This window comes from Lutzomyia longipalpis, chromosome 1 (genome assembly GCF_024334085.1).
Source record: "Lutzomyia longipalpis isolate SR_M1_2022 chromosome 1, ASM2433408v1".
NCBI lineage: Eukaryota > Metazoa > Arthropoda > Insecta > Diptera > Psychodidae > Lutzomyia > Lutzomyia longipalpis.
This window is the reverse complement of record NC_074707.1, coordinates 46,549,600-46,571,070: the sequence shown is the minus strand read 5'-3', so window position 1 is coordinate 46,571,070 and position 21,471 is coordinate 46,549,600. Positions and strand designations below refer to the sequence as shown.

At 34.7% G+C, this 21,471-nt stretch overlaps 1 long non-coding RNA gene across 1 annotated transcript; it reads right to left on the bottom strand.

Annotated features, from left to right (window-relative positions):
- Positions 1-1,240: 1,240 nt before the first annotated feature.
- Positions 1,241-20,832, bottom strand: LOC129787863 (uncharacterized). Its single transcript, XR_008750263.1, has 4 exons — positions 20,233-20,832; positions 12,094-12,435; positions 11,650-11,807; positions 1,241-2,917 (listed from the first exon to the last, which is right to left on the bottom strand). It is a non-coding gene; the product is annotated as an uncharacterized LOC129787863 (long non-coding RNA).
- Positions 20,833-21,471: the final 639 nt, after the last annotated feature.

Below are 21,471 nucleotides of genomic sequence, written 5' to 3'. Positions count from 1 at the left end.
CACAATTCAGCGGCCGCTTTTCAGCATGAAAAATTCTATGCTGCTCCTATGCTGCCAGATAGAGATGGAGCATATTTTGCACATAAAAAGAAATCCATCATTCCCACACTCTATGTATCCTACTCTAGCATACGCATTGTTGAACGCATGGCTCATGGTGTCCCACTCTACCGCACTACCCGTGCATTGTGCCATCCCAGTCGCACCGTGCGCAATAAATGACAATCACTCTGGCACACCATAAAAAGTCCCACTGAGTCAATTTGAGTGGCACTCCGTCAAAAAAGCTTCCGCAGAAGCTCTCTCTCGCACCAATTCGCATGGGAGCTATGTATTGCTATGTATGCGCCTCTACCTACCCGCCGGTGCTACATATAGTTGCTTCTCCCACTCACACAGCAGCCACACAACATTCCTCCATCTCACTCCAATCTCCCCGAAGCCCCAAAGCTTGCCATCTTGCTCCCACACGGCGGGGCGCAGGGGGGTCAGCGGGTGGGTGTGTGGATTAGGTAGCAGAAATTTTTACGGTAAGTGCCTCGTTATTCTCCCCATTTCAGCGATTGCAGGATCTCTCTCGCGAAAAAAACCAGCAGCGTGATGCGCCTCCAGGCCCCTGATTGTGTGCTACTACACATAACTATTTCAATCTGCAACAGATCGCTCATAGAAAGCAAAGGGAGAAATTCAGCCCAAAATTGGCGGGAAAAGCCTTTTTTTGGCTAAGGAATTTTCCTGAGAAGAAAAATTGCAATAAGGACAATTTTTGGTCAGGACTGGAGACGATTCTGACAAAAATCTTTTATTTTCTTACAGCAAATGTAAGATTTTATCAGTTTATGTTTTTTTTTAATATTTGGTTGTTCTATAAAAGAAAAATGAAGATTTTGTTATTCCAAAAAACAGCCAGAAAAAGATCTTTTAAGAGCCCTGAAAAAAAATTCATTCAAAATTACGATTAAAGAAATTATCTGGTAAGAAAATAAGAAAAAAGATTTTTGCCGAAATCGATCCCTGACCAAAACTTTTTTCTGCCACTGCTCATATCTGAAAAAGAAGAAATTCCTTTGACGAACATTCAAAGAAAAAAAAAAGAAATGCAAATTCTTCGCAATTAAAACGTATTTAATATATTTTCTAATTGAATTCTAGAATAATTTAGGAAAATTCTTTTTTCCAGTAGGTTTTCCATGAAAAATTAAATACTTACAAAAATCTTGAAGACGTTCTTGTTGCTCTCATGAGATCAAATAAAGCATAACTAACTGTTTTGAGTTTATTTTCAAAAGTTTTCAGGAAATTGAAAGGCAATATTTTATCAAAGATCTTTCTCTTGATAACCACCAGGCGTCTCCATTTTGATTTCTCATTTTTTTTTAGCAAAAAGATTATTTTCTAAACATTCCTTTGACCTGATTTTTTTTTAATATGCAAAGTTTAGTTAAGCACACAGATTGAACTTTGGCTAAACAAAGAACAGAAATTACGATGGAGACGCCTGGTACCAGTTTTGAGACTCTAAATACGAAAAATAATCTAAAGAATTGATGAGTCCTAAATGTTATCCCGGAAATTCATTTTGATTATAGCTCAAAGCGATAGAAAAGCAAGATGGAGACGCCTGGTGCCATTAATTCGTATAGGATGTCAACATCTATATTGTCTGTGATTTAATTCTTTGGAAATAAACAATCATTTGTTTAAAAAATAATTTTGATAAAGTTATAATTAATTGGGTGAATTTTCAATTAAATTTACTCGTTGAAATTAAGAAAAAATGATGAATTTTCACCTTTTTCCTTAAGGGATTTTTATTACAATTAATTTAAAAGATTTTAACTTCTTCAAAATCAAATTTTAACATTTCCAAAAAATCTTTCAAGTCTCTTTTAATTTTCTTAATTCAGTAAAATCCCTTCTAAAAGAAGCAAAAAAGAGGCAAAGAAAGAAACATTCCTTCCATTTATTTTTCCCCACATAATCTCAATCCACAATACTTGTAGGTATAAACAGGGCGTGGGAAAATTGGGGCGGGAGCTGTAAGTACATAAAAATAAAAACACCATGCTGATTGACGGAACATAAAGTTTATTTGATCATAAAAGTGCATGTTTATGGCAATTAAGGGGCCATCAAACAAGGTGGTTGAGAATACAAATTGACATTCGGCGGAGAGAAGGAAATAAAAAGGCCCCGCGTGAGATAATAAATAAACAACATGCCCGAAAAGTGACTCTATCATGAGTGGAAATTAATTAATAATGTCACTTTTTTGATGGCATAAATCACGGGGCTCGTTGAGAGGAGCACCAAGCACAACACAGTTGATTTTACGACCACCCGAAACCATCAAAATAAACGGCTAAACACCTCATAAAAATCCATTTTGGAGAGCGTTTGATGTCTATTTAGTATAACTAGAATTGTTTATAATACGGTGTTGGAAAACCCCTCTCTGTGCCCCGGCGCTATCGTGTGTGTTGTAATGAAAAACGAACCGCTTTAAAGCACATAAAAAGATCGTAAAAAAGTAGTAAAATTTTACCAAACACACGACCCATGCTCATCTGGCTACTGGCGCGCTTCTCTTCTGCACTTGTTGGCATTCTCAGTTTGACTTTCATCGGCACACACCACTTTGGATTTTTCAGGGTCTGCCGTTTTTTAGGGGCTCTTCTCACTCACCCAAGGAATTTATTTCATACCACCCCCACAACCCCCCGTACAAGAGCACACAGAGGGTGAAACACTTGTCGTGAGAATAATTTGATTATTTTTATCACTTTCTCCTACTTTACGACCATGGAGTTCCTTCGTGAGGGTTTTCTTCTATCCTCCATGGCATATATAGGGACGTTTCTTCCTTCTGCGGCGGCTCTATTGGGCTTTCTCGTTTTTTTTTAGAGGGATGGTATTCCTGGAAGAAGAAGAAATGAAACGAGAAAGGAATTTTTTAGTGGATAAACGCATGAAAACTAAAAGAATTAATTTGGGTTGAGATTTTGAGAAGAAGGAGAGCTTTTTAGAATAACAGAGACGTTCATTGATTTGCTGTATATTGTGCATTAGTTTATAGGGGAAAATGTGGAGGGGTAAATCACAAAAAAATTCAGAGAATTTTTTAATTTAGAAAAATAAGAAATGTCTGAAAGAAAGTTGAAAAGAAAACAAAATTTTCTCCAATAGTTTTACTCGAAAATGTTCCTATTTTCAAGGAAAAGAGATTAGCGAATAATATTTAAAAAATTAATAATTTTAAAGATTGTTTTATGGATATTTTGTATTAGATTTTGTTTTTAAAGAATTAGGAACAAATCGCCAAAAATGTTTGTTATTGAAATAATTTTTTTAGAGGTAAATTCAAAAACAAAAACAGAAAAATTAAATATTTGGACATGAGAAGAAAATATTTAAGTTAAGTCATTAACCGTTCATAGGTATCTTGAACTCTCCTCATTATTAGACCACCCTATATACAATTTATTTATTCAAAAAAAATTCTAAATTAGTAAATACCAGGCGTCTCCATTTTAATTTTGATATATTCTTTATAGAGGAACTTTCTCATATTATATGTAATATAAAATTTTTAATATTACTATTTCTTTTGCAATAATTTAATTTCTTAAAAAATAAATAAACAAATATTGAAGAATTATGGTCATTTGTTTCTAAAGATTTTCGAAATTCCTTCAGACCTTACCTCAATCTCCCATTCACTCTGTAGGTATTTTTATTAAGAAAAATCTTAAGTTTTACCAATTAAAACCCAAGATTAAAATGTGCCTAAAAACCCATAAAAAAATATCTTACAAATATTTTAAAAAATAACCAAAGAAGCTCTATTTAGAAGCACAAAAACCAACCCTAAACCAAAAGTGGACATCGTGCGTGAAATTCACAACACATATTGCTTTGTTGGAGATTTCTTTAGAGACTGTTCCTCATTTTAATTCACCATTCAATTGTAGCGCATTTTTTCCATCACTCTCCCACATTCTGCTTTTCGGGAAGGAAAATCTAACATTTTTTTGAGCCACGACTGCCTCCACTGAATACAAATTGGCCGAAATTTCGTTATTTTGCTTCCATGATGGAATGTTGGATCGCGCTTGAATTTGTCCGCCCAAACAGAGATGGATTTCTTTCCCCAAGTCTCGCGGGGTTTTCTTAAAGAGATTTCCCTGTGAGATATTCCCGTGGACAGGGCACGAAATTAGAGAGAAATTTGTCATGAGAAATAAATCGTGTTCTGTGATTTGTTGGAGATTGGAGTTCTTGAGTTTTGTGTCCACCATTTGCTGCCTTGTTATCGTAAATCTTCACATTGAGAGTCTCACTCTGTCTCACATTGCCTCTCGATTTTGAAAATCCTCAGTGAGAGACACACGAAAACACTCCAACATCCCTCTTATAGAGGACAAATAAATCAATTTCTCACCGTTTCCATTCTATTGGGAAGATTCCACCGTGGCTCTCCTTCGGGAGAAATTGAAGGCTGTGTAATTCCTGACCAAAATAATTTATAAATCAAAAAGGAGACAAGCACAGGGCTTGTAAATCATCTATTTCCAATTCTTATGTAGGGGTGATTGTTGTCTCTCCCTTTTTTCTTGGTTCCCTTTGGCGCAAATGGTGCGGTCTTGTTGTGCAAAAATTAGAAAGTATGCGCCCCTCTTGAGCCAGATCCTTCTGACTTTATTTTGCCTTTTTTGTGTGAAGGGTTTTTGCGCAAAAATGAAGCAATTGAAAGTGAAAAGAATAGGAGAAAGACTTTCTTTTTGGCACTAAAGTATTTCTCCTTTAATTGTGTTCAAATTATTATAAACTTGACTGGAAAATTGAGGATATTATCTTTGAAATTGTTGAGGAAATAGTTAAGAAAAGAGCTTTCATCTTTGCAAACAATCTTTCCTAAATATTTTAATCGGATAGTTTAGTTGAAGAATCTTTAATTTTTTTTTGCCTCCATTCAGCTAAGTCTTTAACGCACCAAATATGTGGAAAATATTTCTCAAGTGAGCTTAAAAATATCACAACTTAATGAAAATTTCAATGTTGCATAAATCAAAAAGATATTCCATGATAAATAAATTCTTTACCTTTGCAATAGAATTAGAACCTTCCGAAGAATACTCGTAATCGTAATATATGGAGAATGTCTTGAAAATCTCTTGTTTAATCTTTATGAAAATTCATTAAAGATACAGGCTGTAAAAATTCTAGAAGATTAAGTTTGAAAAGAAAATATTCCCTAAAATTGTTAAATTTTTAAATTCCAAATATTTTTCATTGTAAAACAGAAAGTAAAACTATTTGTTTGAAGCCACATTTCATCTGAATTAATTTCAATATAATAATTCCCTGCTGAATTTTTCCTCTCTTCCCTGAAAATTTCTGGATTAAATCAGCTCTTCTCTAAAAAGATTAATTATCTTAAACTCGGATTGAATTTAATTTTAATTTAATTTAATTTAATTTTTTTCTCTAAATAATTCTCTTTCCACAAAAAAATTATATGTGTAGGTAAAATGTTTCTTTAATGTTTTACTCGTTTATGAAACATAGGGTAAGTTTGCCTAAAATGAGGTTCAATCAATTTTCCCTTTCTCATATTTTTTTGCATTTTGTGTGTATGGAAAATTACCTTTAATAGTTTTTCTATTTACAACAACAAGTTTAGATTAATTTTATTAAAGTAACTTATCAGACAAAAAGCGATTTGTTTAATGAATAAAATGGCATTTTTCTGAGATAATTAAACAAAAATCTCCCTTATCAAGTCAAGGCATAAAATATGTTATTTCGTCCCTAGTAAATTTTTTGTTTCTTGTAAATTTTCTTGGTACTAAATTTAATTTAGTAATTTAATTATCAATAAAAATATTAACTAGACTAATTAGATAAATTAATTAAACTTTACTTAATGATTTTACATTTTTCTAAAATGAAAATTTAATAATTAATATTTATAGTACCCCATATTGGACAACCTCACCCTATTCCCTGTATTACCATACATATACAGGTACAATAGTGTGCGTAATCAATTCATGCATGTGTGTGTGTAAAAATGTTTCGTGCATATAGCAATGTTTCTCTTTATGTAAGAGAATCTCTTAGTGCGGTAGTGCAGCTGCATCACCCGGCGTCCCCACTGACCTCTTACAGTTTGAAGGTACACTCAGGCAAATTCTCGGCTACACACGTGAGGTGCACAGGAAGGTTAAAATAAATATAATAAAAAGAAATAAAGAAAAAAAAACAGCCAGGATAGGCACTTGAGAGGCCCCCGTGGAGGATCTTTTTGATCTCTCTGTTTGGAATTCTATGCTGTGTCGAATCGCTCTGATTCCATTAAGAGTCAATTTTGTGAATATGCGTGGAGAAAAACTCTCAACTATTGTTCCCACTTGAAGAATCTTTCACGAATGAACTTTTCCCCCTATTATATATTATGCTATGTATGGTATATGTTTTTATTTATTACATAGACGATGAAAGAAAACCTTGCGGAGGTCTCGAGGAGGATACAGAATTATCCTTTTGCCGTTCTTTCTCTTGAATTCATAAGCCATTAATTTTCATGGGAAGCCCCCTCCTTTTGCTGTATTTGTTCCCTTTTCACGGCGAATCCCCGATGATGATTTTCAACCCTTGTGGAATTTGAGAGAGTGAACAACAAAAGAGTCGGGATCCCATGCTGATGGCATAAATATGGCCGAAGTGGTATGATTTACAACCTCACGAGGGACACACATCGTCGATTGAGACATTAAAAGTGGAGTAACAATGTGAATTTCTCGCCCTTTTCTGGGAGCGTCTTCGACAAACTCTAGAGAGGGTTGGCTCACAGCACACATCTTCCCTACACCCTATGAGAGCACCCAAAATCCCTCCGCGTGATGATTTATTGAGCGAAAATATCCTGTGGTTGATTTTATCCCCTTTTGATGCCTTTGGCAAGAGATGTGCTCGCATTGTCGCACCCGAAATTGCTCAATTGCATCGCCTGGGAATCCTTTTTGCTCCCTTTGCAACAATGGCGCTCCCGGAATCAGCAACAATTGTGCAAAGATCTTCCGCATGATGGCAAATTTACGATATCTCTGCCATCATTTTGGTGTTTGTTGTTGGCAATTTTCAAACAAATACAATACATGTGGCTCACATTACAAAAGTTCAACAATTCATTTGATGAAATTGCTTCAAAAATTTTCTTTCAAGAGCAAGACGGGGAAATAAATGAATTGATTTGATTTTATCGTCTTTTGATTGATCCCTCAGCGTCAAATTCTGGGCCATTCAACTTTTTGTGCGGTAGGACCTTGTGGGTATGGCTGTAGCTATTAAAAGAAGTGCCATTGACTTTGAAATATGAGAAAATTCAGAGGTTGACGTCATAAATGTGACACATTGGCAACCTCCAATGTTCTCGGCGTGAAAGAAAATTGAGTTTTTATCTTTAAATTGTTGTTTTAAAATTCATTTTATTATTCTAAATTGAGGAATAGGGCTTCAAAAACAGTTTTTTGGATAAATTATATTGATTTGCATTTAGATTTCACTTGGAAAGTATTTTAAAGTTTTTTTTTTTTTCAAAGTAAGAAAAACTTTTAAAAAAGTATTTACTATCAAAACTTTTGAGAAAAATCATTAAAAGAATTTTTTAGAATCAAATTTAAGGCCTTTTTGTTACAAAATATTGTGAAAAAAACTATAAATATTAATTATTGGATAAAATAAAAGACGAAATATTTTTAAATAAAAAAGATTTTTCAAAATAATTCATTTATAGGCAAAATATTTAAGATTATTAGTGTCAAACTCTTTAAATTTTGTAAGAATTTATCCACAATAAATCCTCTCTAGGAAAGCCTAACAAAAGTCTAGCAATCTCTATGACAAAACCTAATTTTTAGAGCTACAATATATATTTAAAAAAAAACGAGGGTAGAATCAACACTCGTTTTCCCAAATCAATTAAGACTTAAAAACAAGACATTAAAAAGACAAACTTTAAATTAAATTAAAAATGATTTCTATTGAATTGAAACGGTTTTCCATATTAGTCTCTCACAAATATTTGATTTATTTTTAAATTTATTACAAACTGAGATCTCATAAAGTTAAGTCATAAACTATAAAATGGCAAATATGGTACCTTTATTATGTAAATTTGGGTTGTGTTTTGTGTGGAATTTTTGTGTATTTTAATCAAAAATGTAAATAAAAAAAATGGCGCGCTTCTTAAATTAAAATTAAGACATACGCCTCCTTCCCGTCACGAAACACTCCTCAAAATGAACCCAAAACAAGTAATCAAAATTTGGCTTCTTGCTGTTTTATGGTTGATCCGATAAAATAAATTAATTCACGAATGTAATGTACATAACAACTCGAGAGTTGTTGAATTTTTAAAGCAGAAAGATAATGCCGGAGAATGTTACATAAAACATTAGAGGAAAATATACAATTTTTTTCACTTTAAATTGCCAACTGTTCGTGACTTAACGTTCATTGCAGACTTATAAGATACCTAAATGCGTTGCGACTTTAGGGGGAAAAATTAGGAGGGAAAGAAATCTGGCAATGAGATCAAAAGGTGCTCAAATGTTGCTCTTTATTAAATTTGAAGAAGATAAGACAAAAATTCCTAATTTTGTGGATATTTTGAGATTGTCGATGGGGCATGAGGAAAGCATTTTGAGATTCCATCGTGACTGTAACGACGACAAAATGGCCAATTAATTGGGAGTCAATGGAGATTCAAAGAGTGGATAAGAGACGCCTTCCTCGAGGCTGCATCTCCTTTAGAAGTTGCTGCCAAAAAAGTAAATGATCGCACCGACAAGCATCGCGTAATGTAAATTACCCTCACTTGTGGCAAATTGATGATGGGGCTTCCGAAGGGGCTTTAAGTGCATGTCAGGTGCGTAAATTTTGCATTTTAATGAGCTTGTGTGCATGCCTGGGAAATGAATCGCCGATGGGTGTAATCCCTGGAAAATCCCTTGGATTTTCCCCACAAAACAAATCTGATATATATTATCGAGATATATATGCGGCTGATGAGTGAAATTTTGGCGCATTTGAGCAACATTTTGGCGTGAAAATGTGCTGCAGAATTTCCCACTTTTCCTCTTACATTATATATAACGTTAAGTTGAGAGATTAATGGAAATGGAAAATGGGTACGAACGTCCATCTATTTTGGCGGCATTCCCTGCCTCAATCGTCATTCATTTGTGGCACGAAGAAATGCAATTAAATGCTCCCGCCTCAGCATCAACAAAATGGGGGATGTGTGAAAGAAAGTCGAGGAAATTCCCATAAAAATGTTGTCAACGGAAGTCAATGGAATGCACACCCAAAAATATACATTTTATCCCAACCACAAGGAGGGGGAGACATCTTATGTGCCACAAAACTCACAAAGTTTTGGGAGAAAACAAGAATTTGTCGAAGCTTTAAATTGTTTTGTTCATCATCTGAAAATTGTCGCTTATCGATGAGACGATTTCTGAATGCTTAATGAACCACGAATGGAGCTCATTTTAAATTCATTTTGTAAATTAGCCCCTGAAATCTACCATCAGTCTCTCTTTATTCATAATTTAATGTCATGTCGAGTTGCTTTTTTTTTTCATTGGGATTTCTTTCAACACAATCTTCGCACATAATTCCCAAAAAACTCTTTTTAGGCTAAATTTTTATGTTATAAAAAAACTTTGAAAGTTCGTGTAGAAAGAGAATTTTGTTAATGCAAATTTTTAATTGAGTGTGGTACTGTTCAATGGGGCAATTTGGTCATAGGGAGGGGTAAACATTGAGAGTAAACTTTTAAATATTTCTGAAGCTTTATATTAGTCTGTAAATTATCTGAAGCTTTTAATGATTTTTAAAAACTTTTACCTTATTAACTTTCTTGGGTTTAATCGTGTTTTAAACAGCAATAATAAATTAAAGAACTTAAAATTCATTTGCTGAACTAATCCTTGAATAAAGCTTGAAAATAAATTTTTATTATGGCTAAACTAGGATTTATCTGAGCGACTTTAAGCCGAAGAACCTTTAAAAGTAATCCAAAAATTTTTAAGACTTTAATGATACTTTATTTATCAATAACCCGAATAACAAAGATTCTAACGTCTAACTAAAGTTATAAATTTGCTCAAAAGACCCTTCAAAAAATTTATTAATAAAGAATTTCATGGAGGAAACTTATAAAGTATTATTTAGGGCTTTGAAGTTTAACATTTAATTAATTTTCCTCAACATTCATTACAATTTCCTTCTTTAAGGAAAAAGTATCCTTAGAAATAATTAATTTAATGATTTAAGAGATTTTTAAAAGAAAATTCATTTGAAATCCAGCAATTTTAAATGTTCTTTAATATTGAGCCTAATTCAGCGACCAAGAAACCCTTGAAATCTTTAAATTTTGTACTGAAATTTCAAGATTTCAAGCGTATTTCAAGGGTTTCTTGGTCGCTGAATAAGGCCCATTATTTTAATATTGATCATACTACTAAATTTAATAGTGTCCTTAAAACAATTATTAAATATTACATTACATACAATCACAATAAATTTAATAAAATGTTGAAAGAAACAATTAATTTAAGTAAAATTAAGTAGATTATTCGTGAATTTTTATCGTTTTTACTTCAATTAATTATCCTCAGAATTTTCTTTCCACTTTTCTATATAAATTTAAGGAAAAAGTTTCCTTAAAAATAATTAATTAATAGGGGAGAGCGGGGCTAATAAAGTCACTTAAGGGTTTGGAAAAAGCCTAAAATATCATATTTCCTAGCTAGATAGAACAAAATGATCTTAGAAAGGGTTGTAGGGCAGTAAATTTCCTAAAGAAATGTGCTATACATTTCGCTTTTTCTATTTGGGAAATATGATATATTGAGCCTTTTCTAAACCCTTAAGTGACTTTTTTAACCCCGCTCTCCCCTACTTAACTTTCACGATTAACCTGATAAACTTCTTGAAGGATATTTCAAACAAATTATTGACTAATTTTTAAAGCTCAAAATTTGATTAATTTTCTTCAAAATATTCTTCCCAATAAAATTAATAATTCTATTTACCACAAATTCTCAAAGGAAAGAACAAGAATTAAAAATAAATTTCCTCCCTAAAATAATAACGTTAAAAACTCCGAGAGAGAAAAAAATTCCTCCGCATATTACAGTACAATCCCGGTGTGCGCAATGGAAAAAAAATGCACTCGGAAAAATTCGTTGTACGGATCGGTGGTGGGAAGTGGAAAGCGGTGTGGAAAAATGTTGGCAATCGGTGTGGATTATAATCAAATATGTATGTGTATTGCGTGCCACTCGCCGATCTCATTTCCACTTATTTAAATCTGCGCTTTTGGGGGATTTTATGTCCCATTCTGTCAGCAGTAAACATAACACGTTACAAGTCCATCTCAGTTCCACTTAACGGCCTATAAAGAACATTTCCCGTCGCATTCTACCCCATATAAAAATCAATGAAAGTGCTCATTTTATATCTCTTTTATGTCTTTGCACCATTCTCTCTCTTCTTCGGCATCTCTTCTTCTTCCTCAATTTGTGCCTCATACAAAAGGGAAAACTTTTCTGCGCAATCAATGAATTCTTTACTCACCACTCATACCTCCATCTCGCTCTACCATGCGCAGCTTATGCTTGATGTTTTCCAACCTGGAACATTATGTTGTTTCATTCCTCCTCATGGACAAAGAGGCGAGGCATTTGGATGAAATGTGCGACAGATAGATGACGCTTATTGGCAATGATGGCTTCCTGAGTGAAAAAGAAAATGGGCGTGTTAATGGCTACATTAGAGCTTCCTTATTTCTTGCAAATCTTCAAGAAATTTGCCGTTTAACTGCTTATTTTTGCACTTTTTCTCATTAGAAAAATCAAAAATTGATTTGTACATCAATCAAATATCATTTTGACAGTTAATTGAATTTTATTAAAAACTTTTTTTAAGAGAAAATTGAAAAATTTTCTTTGAAACTAATTATTAGTAAACAATACTAGTTAAAGAAGCTTTTTTCTCTGTAAAGAGTAAGAAAATACTCACATTTTCCTTAATTTTCTGCCAAAAATTAACCAAAATAAACTTTTACACAGTGCTCTCTGTCATAAATCATTAGGTAACGCCCCCTTTGAAGCACAGCCAACACAACAGTGACATTTTCCACAGATTTTTGACGATTTTCACTGAATTTTCACTCATTTTCAGTTAGAAATCACCTTTAATGGGTATTTTGATGAATTTTCACGAGATTTTTGTAAAATGTTCCCACAAAACTATCACTTTTCTGGAGCTACAGCCGCGTATGTTGCTGCATCAGTTGCCATGTTGATTTTTCCCCCACCTTGGACGTTATGCGATGTACGCACGCCATCTCCCTTGCACCACCTACAAATGGAAATAGTGTGCAAAGAGTACAGCATTAGTGTGTGAGTGAAAAAGAAAATGGAAATATTTTAATGAAAAATATGAATTTTTGCTAAATTTTTTATGAGTGTAAAACTTTTAATTAGATAATTTTGTATTAAAAATTAATGGCAATCGTGCGGTCTTTTGTAGCCTGAGGGAGCTTTGTATGAGCCTTTTGCGGTGTTTAATGCGGGGCATGACTTTAAAATTAAATGGATGTTTTCACGTAAATAAATTGGGTGTGCACTTTGCACTCTGAATTGCCCATGAAATTGCAATAATCTTTCAATTAAAGCTTCAATTAAGGCTCGTTCAATCGAAGGAAAATTCTCTTTTGCCATAAATTGCTGTGAAAAAAAAAGTTTCTTTGGGGAAGTGAAAAAGTTCCATTTTTTTAACGGGGCAAACACGCCATCCAGCACAAAATTATGAAAAGGTTGAGAAGCCCCCAAGCAAGAGGATTTTCTATTTGCTCGTAATTCATGAGATTGGGGATTTTGTTCCCCACAAGCCACATAAATTTCTAATTGTTGAAGAAAAATGTTGGTGTAACTCTTGGTATTTGTCGTGTGAGTTTTTTCTTTCATTCTTCGTTGTTTATTTCCTCCAATATATATAGCAATTCATTTTTCCCCGCACAAGGCCCATTGGATGATTTAGGGAGGTAAGAAAGAAAAAACAACCAGCACCGAGAGAACTTGAAGATATTATAAATTACGATGCCCCCCTTCTGGAATACAATTTTCTGGGAATTTAACACGGATTTCATGTTGGTGGACAATAAATCAAAATTTCCATCGCAACTCGATACATTTTGAGAAGAAACTCATCTCACCGAGAAATTCAAGAACTCGTTTTCTTGTGTGTGCGCCATTCCCTCCTTTGCGGAGGAAATTGCAGACGCAAATTGCTCAGTGAAAGGTAATAAGAATTAAATTAATATCTTCTCATCTTTCCCCATTCACAATCTTCTTTCGGGGCGGGCACTGTGTGTGAGCGAAGAATTTAACTCAAAGTCAGCAGGAAATTTTGCCACTGCTGACCAAATTGCTTTTCATACGGCAATTTTCATCGCTAAAGCACCAGAACTTTGCTCTAGAACGGAAGAAGAGCATCTTATTAAATTGATTTTGAGAGTTTATTCACTTTTGGAGAGAGATCTGGTTGAGTCTAATGAGATATGAGGATTTTTTTATTCAATATAATTAAAGAACTTTTAAAGAAATTTAAAGTTATTTCAAAAATAAAAATTAAAGAACATTAGATAGAGAGATATGATATATCTTTCAAATCATTAGAGGTAACAAACATTATTCTTTTCTTGCCAAAATGTAATATTTTCCTAAGAGAAACTTTCCTTTAGAAAATCATGACAACAATTCAAAAGAAATTATTTCACTTTAATTCGTAGGGGATACCGGGGTAAAAAAAGTCAATTTGCATAAAACCTTATCTGCAGGATTCCCCAAGAGCAAGAAAATTTCCTCGATAGGTCATTCTGATAGGAAATTTCCTGGCCTACAACTTTGTCTCAGAGCGCTTTTCTCAATTTCTCCGGGAAATATGAATTTTCGAGCTTTTCCTGAACCCTTCCGCTTCTGACTTTTTTTTAAACTCGGTGGGTAAATATAGTCACCAGCGGGGTAAATAAAGTCGGAGGAATTTTCTGACATTTCCAAGGATTTTCCACCTGAGAGATTGATAGTAGTTGATAGCTAAACTTTTCACCTTTTGATCCGCAACAAAGAATTTAACTTTTCTATACACTAAAACAGAGAATTTTGCGATTTTCTCACTCACGCCATTTTGCAACAATTTACATTGGTTGACTATATTTACCCCAAGGGGCATGTTTTGATTCAAATAATTGTACAGAAAAATCATTAAAAGTTTGTGAAAAATACACCTTGGCAACGTTTTCTACACTAACCCAGGTAGGGAGAAAAATTAGCAGATTGGAAAATTGCTAAAGGAAAAGTGTCGGAGAACGATTTTCCCCAATACGCAAAAGTTTGGGAAATTGGCCCAAAATTTTATTTATTTTTTTACTCCTAAACTATTGCTCAGATAATATCCAAATTGCAGTCAATTAATACAGATTTTTGCGATTTATAAGTCGGGAAAAATTGGCATTCAAAAATTCCAAACTGGATTTTTTTTACCTCGGTCTCCTCTATTTATTTTTTACTTAGAACATATCTTATGGGAAATTCTAAAAGCTTTTAATGAAATTTTTTATGAAATAGAGCTTTTGAGAAGTATTCTTATCTTTCCTGAGGCCTCAAAGTTTTCATATTTCTCTAAGAATGCTACATATAGTAGGGGAGAGCGGGGTAACAACAAATCTCTTAATGGTTTAAGAAAAACTCTAAATATTTTAAGCTTTTTCCAAACCGTTAAATGATCTTTTTACCCCACTGACTCCTATCCATTTGCATAGATAACCGTTGCAGTTTATAAAAGATAAAAATTAATTTTTAAAGGTGAAAACTTTCCAACGGATTCAACGTGACCTACCACAAGGAAAATTGAGGTGAAAGTGTACCAGGAAAATATGTGTCGCCATGCTGAGATGACAACGACATTGTTGCGGCAATTAAAATGCTCAATTGGTGGAAAAGTGGTGTGTGTATGGATAAGTTATGAGGTGAGGCAATTGGTGAAGACATTGCACGGTGGGAAAATCACTTTGGTGCTTGCTTGCTTCACTCAATTACAATCAGAAAAGGAGAAAAGTCAAAGATTGTATAACACTTTGAGCATACAACCCAGACATAAACATACCATAAGCCAAAAACGACTCTTTTTAGTGGCAAATAACTATAAAATAACACTCAAATGAATGGTCTCAAATTAAGAGGGTGAATCTCAAGTGGTGCACACTGTTTTATTTCTACTGTTGCTCACAATCACCCCCCTCTGCCTCATGCCACACTCACCAAGGGGGTGGATGGATGCCTTTTTTGGGTGGGAAAAATAACCATCGACTTTCCCAAACCAAATACTCGCTCTTCATTCGCCCTCTCACTCTCTCTCTCGACATTTTTGGGTGGTGCACCCTGTTTTTTTTTCGTAAGTGTTTAGTACACCATTTATCGTTTATTTTACTGATCGTAAAAATCAAATCCCAAAGAGTGTGGCAGAGCGAGCAAAGTGAGTTGAGCTCTCTGCCACACCGATGCTCATCTCGCTATGCTTTTTTGGGATCGGCCTGTGCTGTCGGGGCGCGCATAAATGAAAATGATCCCAACCTGTTTGAGCGCGCTCCTCAACAATGGCAATAATCGTAATAATAATATTAAATAAATGTGACTTCCCAATGCCTTGTTAATTTGCCATTTTCATCACGAAAAATGTGCAATATCGGGAATTTGGCTTTTGAATCAAACCCGCACCAACAAAAGCCAGGCACTCAAAATTTACGGCTGGGAAAAATATACATACATACATAAGAAACCCCCCTCCTTGGCCTTGGCCGTGACTTTTTCAACATTTCATCGTTGCTGCCGATGCGGAGATTTTGGGAAGATAAGAGAATTTTTATTATGGGAACTTTATGGGCCATTTGCACATCATTTTCGATGGATTATTGCACAATTATTTCGTGTTTTTAATTGACTTGAACAATCAATAAAATTTTAAATTCAATTTAACGGCCCATTTGGGTTTATTCATTCCACCGAAAGCTTCTGGAATCAATTAAATCATTTAAAAACGCATAAAATGCTTTATTTGTATTTTACACACTGTTCGGGGTGTTTAAAATGTTTATTTTGAATTAGTTAAAGCAATAAAAAATTATTTAATTTTGCTAAATTGTTATTTAGTTCAATGATAGAAGAATAAGATGAATTACTTGCCAAGATTTTGACCATTTGCCAAAGGAATCAAAATGCTTTTTAATTAATTTAATTAATTGTTTTGATGATTTTTTTGGCTCCTCTTTTCAACTGAAATGATTCTAAAATATCTTTGTATGGTTCCTAAGATAAAAGTTGAGAAGAAAATTGACTTTTCCCTGCAACGGAAAACTTTTTAAAAAACAAAGCTTTGTAAGCTTTGTACATATAACAAGTACTTATATAAATGACGAATTGTTAAAAGATATTATAAGATTAAGGTTACTCTTTTCAGTGTTTTTCAATATTCATTGGAGAAAATTCAGAAAATTTCCTTGATTTTTTTCTTTCTTTAACAAAAAAGAATTAAATTAATTATTTCTTCAGCAAAACTTCTCCTATTCACCCCAATTGAGGGGTAATGAAAGATCCATCCAGCAGATATCTCCACAATGTGGAGTGTTTGCCGAAAAGTTCTTGTGTGCCCAATAAACTGATCATAACTCATTTCACGGCAAATTCCTTCGTTTCGTGATAAATTAAAATATTAAAAGAAAAATAAAATTCCCTTGAAGAAAACACATTATCTCGTTTGTTCCCAATTACATTGAACTCTTGGGCATGGCCGAACAATTTCAAATAGGCCAATTTCTTCCGTTATTCAATCACACCCAACAAGACGCGCCCTCCGGGGTTGTGATGCGAGGTTGCATCGTGAAAACAGAAGAAGAAGATGGTTCCACCAAACTCCCGCGGAGTGCGAAGAAATAAAAGAAAATTTCGGTGAGATAATTGCATGATTGCATCCACACGGTTTTTTTCGGGTCAATTTAGCCCTCAGCACATGAAGGTGAATTTATCTGCCTGACCTCAACTTTGTGCGCGTGAAACGTGAGATTTTTCGGGGGGAAAAAGATGCTGCAACATAAGAAATTATTTTCTTTTGGATTCTTTTTCCGTGGGGGCTTTTTTTTTTAAGTCTCGGTGTGGAGCTGCCGAACGAGTTTCGTCGCTGCCATGTTTGAAAATCTCGCGCGCGAGGTCAAGTGAAAGAGGAGGATGACTCAAAGATACGCGACGAAGGCAAGGAAGAACCGGCAAGCAAATGGAAGATTGTGGACATGCAGCATCTTGCGAGAAGGAATATTTATATTTCTTATATGCGCCACCAAGATAAAAAAAAATCACTTTTATGTTTTTATTTCAAGTGGAACGTTTATGCTTATGCGTGGCTATCCTGTGTGTCTGTGTACGCCAAGGGGGAGAAGAGGAGGAAGTTGCGTGATGGAGAAAAAGCTCCCAATCGTCGCCAGCTTCCATTCAATTTGATTTTCGATAAGAATTAATTGAAATGGATCACGATGAGACTATTTTGCCGAAGAAGAAGGAATAAAACGTTCCACCACACGGGAGAATGTCTTCAAAAGGTGAAGAGAAACCGATTTGAAGGTAAAATAAGAAGTAGAAGAAATGTGGCCACTGTGGAGCCACCAGAGCTAATTAGCTTTCGCTGCATGTGCGTGAAATTTGGGGCTAGGTCGCATGAATATCAATATTTTCGTTTTTTTTTGCAGCTGATAAAAATTCTGCATGCAATTTTTTAAACGGGGGGATGTATACACCTTTTGGACATGGTCGTAGTGTGAGATTTATGAGTCTGGGAGCAAATCATTTTCCCCAATTTGATACTTTTGCCTCATTTTACGATCCATAAAACAGCAGTTTGAGAGATCATTTTTACGATGTGTTGAATTGATACATGCGGTTGTTATTCCGGCGCTTTTTTCTCTCTCTCTCTCCTTTCCTTTTCCATGATTTCATATATATACACAATTTCCTCTCTCGCATGAACAAAACCAACCATACGCCAAACATTGAAGAAAAAAAAGCAAAAATGTTCAGAGCTGAAAAGCTATGTTATATACACAAAAAGAGTGGAAGAGAAGGAGTCTCGTCGGCGCATACAATTTGAGTTTTAAAAGGTCAATAAAAGTCACTGGTAATTGATAATAATTTCCATTTTATAGACTACTTAAGTGTATAAAAGTCAGGAGAATAGCATTCCCCGCGCATCTTGCCCACAGGGATGGCACAATTTTTTTCTTCTCTTCAAAACATAAAGCATTCTCGCGGAAACAATTGGACAATTTCTTTTATTGATTGTTTATATTGGGATTGCAACTTTCTGTCTCGGCGCGCGGTGGAATAAATTAAATTGGGATTGTAATTCCACGGGCAATTGATTCAATTCACGCGATCGCCTGCAAATGATAAACATCAATCCACAAACCACATAACGATCGTCTTGTTTGTAAAGTTCATTCGCGAACAACTTTTAAAATGTCTCAATTTTTTGCACTATGCTGTTGCTCTTGATTTGCTTCCAAAGGTCAATTTCAGCAGAGGAATTTCAATAAATATTTTGCGATTGATTAAATGATATACATAGATAATTCTACGAGGAGAAGGTTACATTGACTTCTATGTAGATTAGTTATTTTTTCGAGTTTTCAGAATTTTCTGGTATTTTCAATAATTTACCCTTTTTTATTAAATTCTTTTACAGAGTACAGTGAGTGCTACGTATTACGAATTAAATGGTTAAAGCTAGGAAGATCATTTTATTTCTTTCACATCTTCTAGATAAAGCCAGGGGTGTTGCCAGGGAGAATATGTATTTGGGAGTCTAAATATTCCCTTAAAATTCAGGAAATTCTGAGTTTTCTTTAGAATATTAATAGAAGTTCTTTACTTGCCTCAAATTACGACAGATATAAAAAAGTTTATGTACGAATTGAAACGTCAGACATTTAAACGAACGTCAAATGTTAGAAATTAAATGTCAGTTTGGTGTAATCGTAAAACGTTGATGAAAATGAAGAAACTTCAACTGTTGGAAAGGAAGCGTCAGACGTTAGAAAAAGATTCAGAAGTGCTAATGAACCTTTAATTAAAATTCTAACCAAAGTCTTCTTTATGACATATTTTTTTGGCAGAACGAAAAGGCATCTATAAACTGGACGGAGCTCCACTACGTCAACAATTTACATCACAAAGAAGAGAAAAACTGCCAAATTATGACGCGCCCAGAGATAGGGAAAATTTCCCCACGCTTGACCACTGAAGAAAGCTCCAAACGGAGCCGAAAGCTTTGGAGAACGTGAGTTTTTCTGGGTTAGAAACCCCTATTTAACCGATTAAAAACCCGAAAAATCATTAATGTCGCTACACGACGGAAAATCGCTTCTTTTTAACCCTTTAACGTCCAACGTGAAACATAAAAACATTGAAACATGCGCTCTTTTATCGCGATTTTTATTCTATGAATTTTTTTAGAGGACTTTTTTCACTCAGAATGTCTTCTTTCACCCCTTATGCGTGAATTTGATGCATTTGTAACATGGAAAAACAATTACATTCATAAATAATTGAAAAAATAAAATGTTTCACGTTTGGGTCAGCGTATGACCCAAAAAACCTTAAAGGGTTAAATGAAGATTGTTTTTAAGCCAATTAAATCATCCAGAAAACTCAGAAAGTAATTTTCAGAGTATTTTTCAGGAGAAGAGAACTTCTTCCGGGAGCATAAACATACTTTCTCTGGAAAAGCTTTGCAAAAAGGATCAAGAAGTCTGCTAAAGCTCCCGGAAACAGTTATTTATTCCTAAAAATTACTCTGAAAAATTACTCACCAGAAAAACTTATCGAGGAAATAATTTTCTAGAAATATCCCAATTTTCAGAATTAATTTATAATCAAAATCAATTTTTCTTTGCAGATCATTTTCACAGTGTTCGCTATGTAGGGACGTTAGTGTATTTTAGTGCCTACACAGAGTTCAAATTCTTCAACCTTTCCATACAGAGTCTTTTAAAGAAATTCAAAGAACAAACTCAAGCCCCTCCCCCGTGCTTATTCTTATTCATCTGCCACTCACCTTGCGCAGGTTGGTGGCTGTGGAATGTGGGAGATTCCTGCAGGCTGTTGCATCCAGCAGCATCCGGAGGTGAAAGGCAGACAAAAAAGGTGATACTTTGACACCCCCTCTGCGTCCAATAACTCAGCTAATAAATAGATTGTGTGATTATGAAATTTATATGCGCGCTCTCCACAGACGAATAATTCTTCTTGTTGCACCATAAATTTAACCTCTGTGAGACACTCATTCATGACCGGTTTAAGTTAAATCATTTATCACACGGGACAGGCTCTCTCTTCGCTGAGATTTATTGGCACCTTGAGGTGGTATGCGCGGGGGGAGGTGTAGGCTTATCCCGCCACACCAATATTGCCCATTCTTCACCACGCGCCTTGCGGCAGAATTCTTAGAGTTTATGTGTGGTGTCTTGGAGGCCCAAATGGTCACACTTCTTGTCACTCCATGAGCTCATTTGCCTAACAATTCACAACGCACATATGCACTCTTTGTCACCCATTTTGTGTCACTTCTCCGAGACAATTCTTCGTGTTTTGCTGCTTCTTTTGCACCAACAAAGATTTTTGGTTACTTCTTGCTCCTAGAAAAATCCTAGATGTTCCATATGCTGCTGTCTTAGGAAGACTGACGAGCACGAGGAATTCCTTGAGACATCCAACATCCTTTCGGGACTGCAATTAACCTTGAGGCATGGGACGAAGGAGTGCAACGCGATAACAAGTACAAGAAGGCCTCAAGAAAAAAAACCTTCAATTTTCTAAGACTTCGTTTTTTTCTTATCCTTCCTCCAAAAAAAGAGACTTTGTATGGAACTAAAAAAAAATCTCCAAGGTTACACAAAAATGACCAACAAAAGGACTCAATTGTCAACCCCTTTTCCACCCCATCTACACGCACGTACACACAAAAAAAACCCTCATAAAACTCTGTGCGGAAAATGAAGAGTCCGTCATGGTTTAGGGTCGGGGTGTAAATATTGCGTTTGTTAAAAAATTCATAATTCAGAGAAAAGGGACCTGCAATAAAAAATTATTTTTGGCCTTCATACTCTCAGGTTTCGGTGCCCAAAAAAAAATCCTCATTTGACAATTTCTCTGAATTATTTCGTCGAGGTGGGATTTTTTTGTGAGGCCTGTCGGGAAAAAGGGATATGAAGCTGGAAAAAAAGTCCTCGTGATATTAATTTTGCCCCCCTGAGAGGTCGGGAAAGGGTTGAAATTCAATTGAGCACGAAAATGG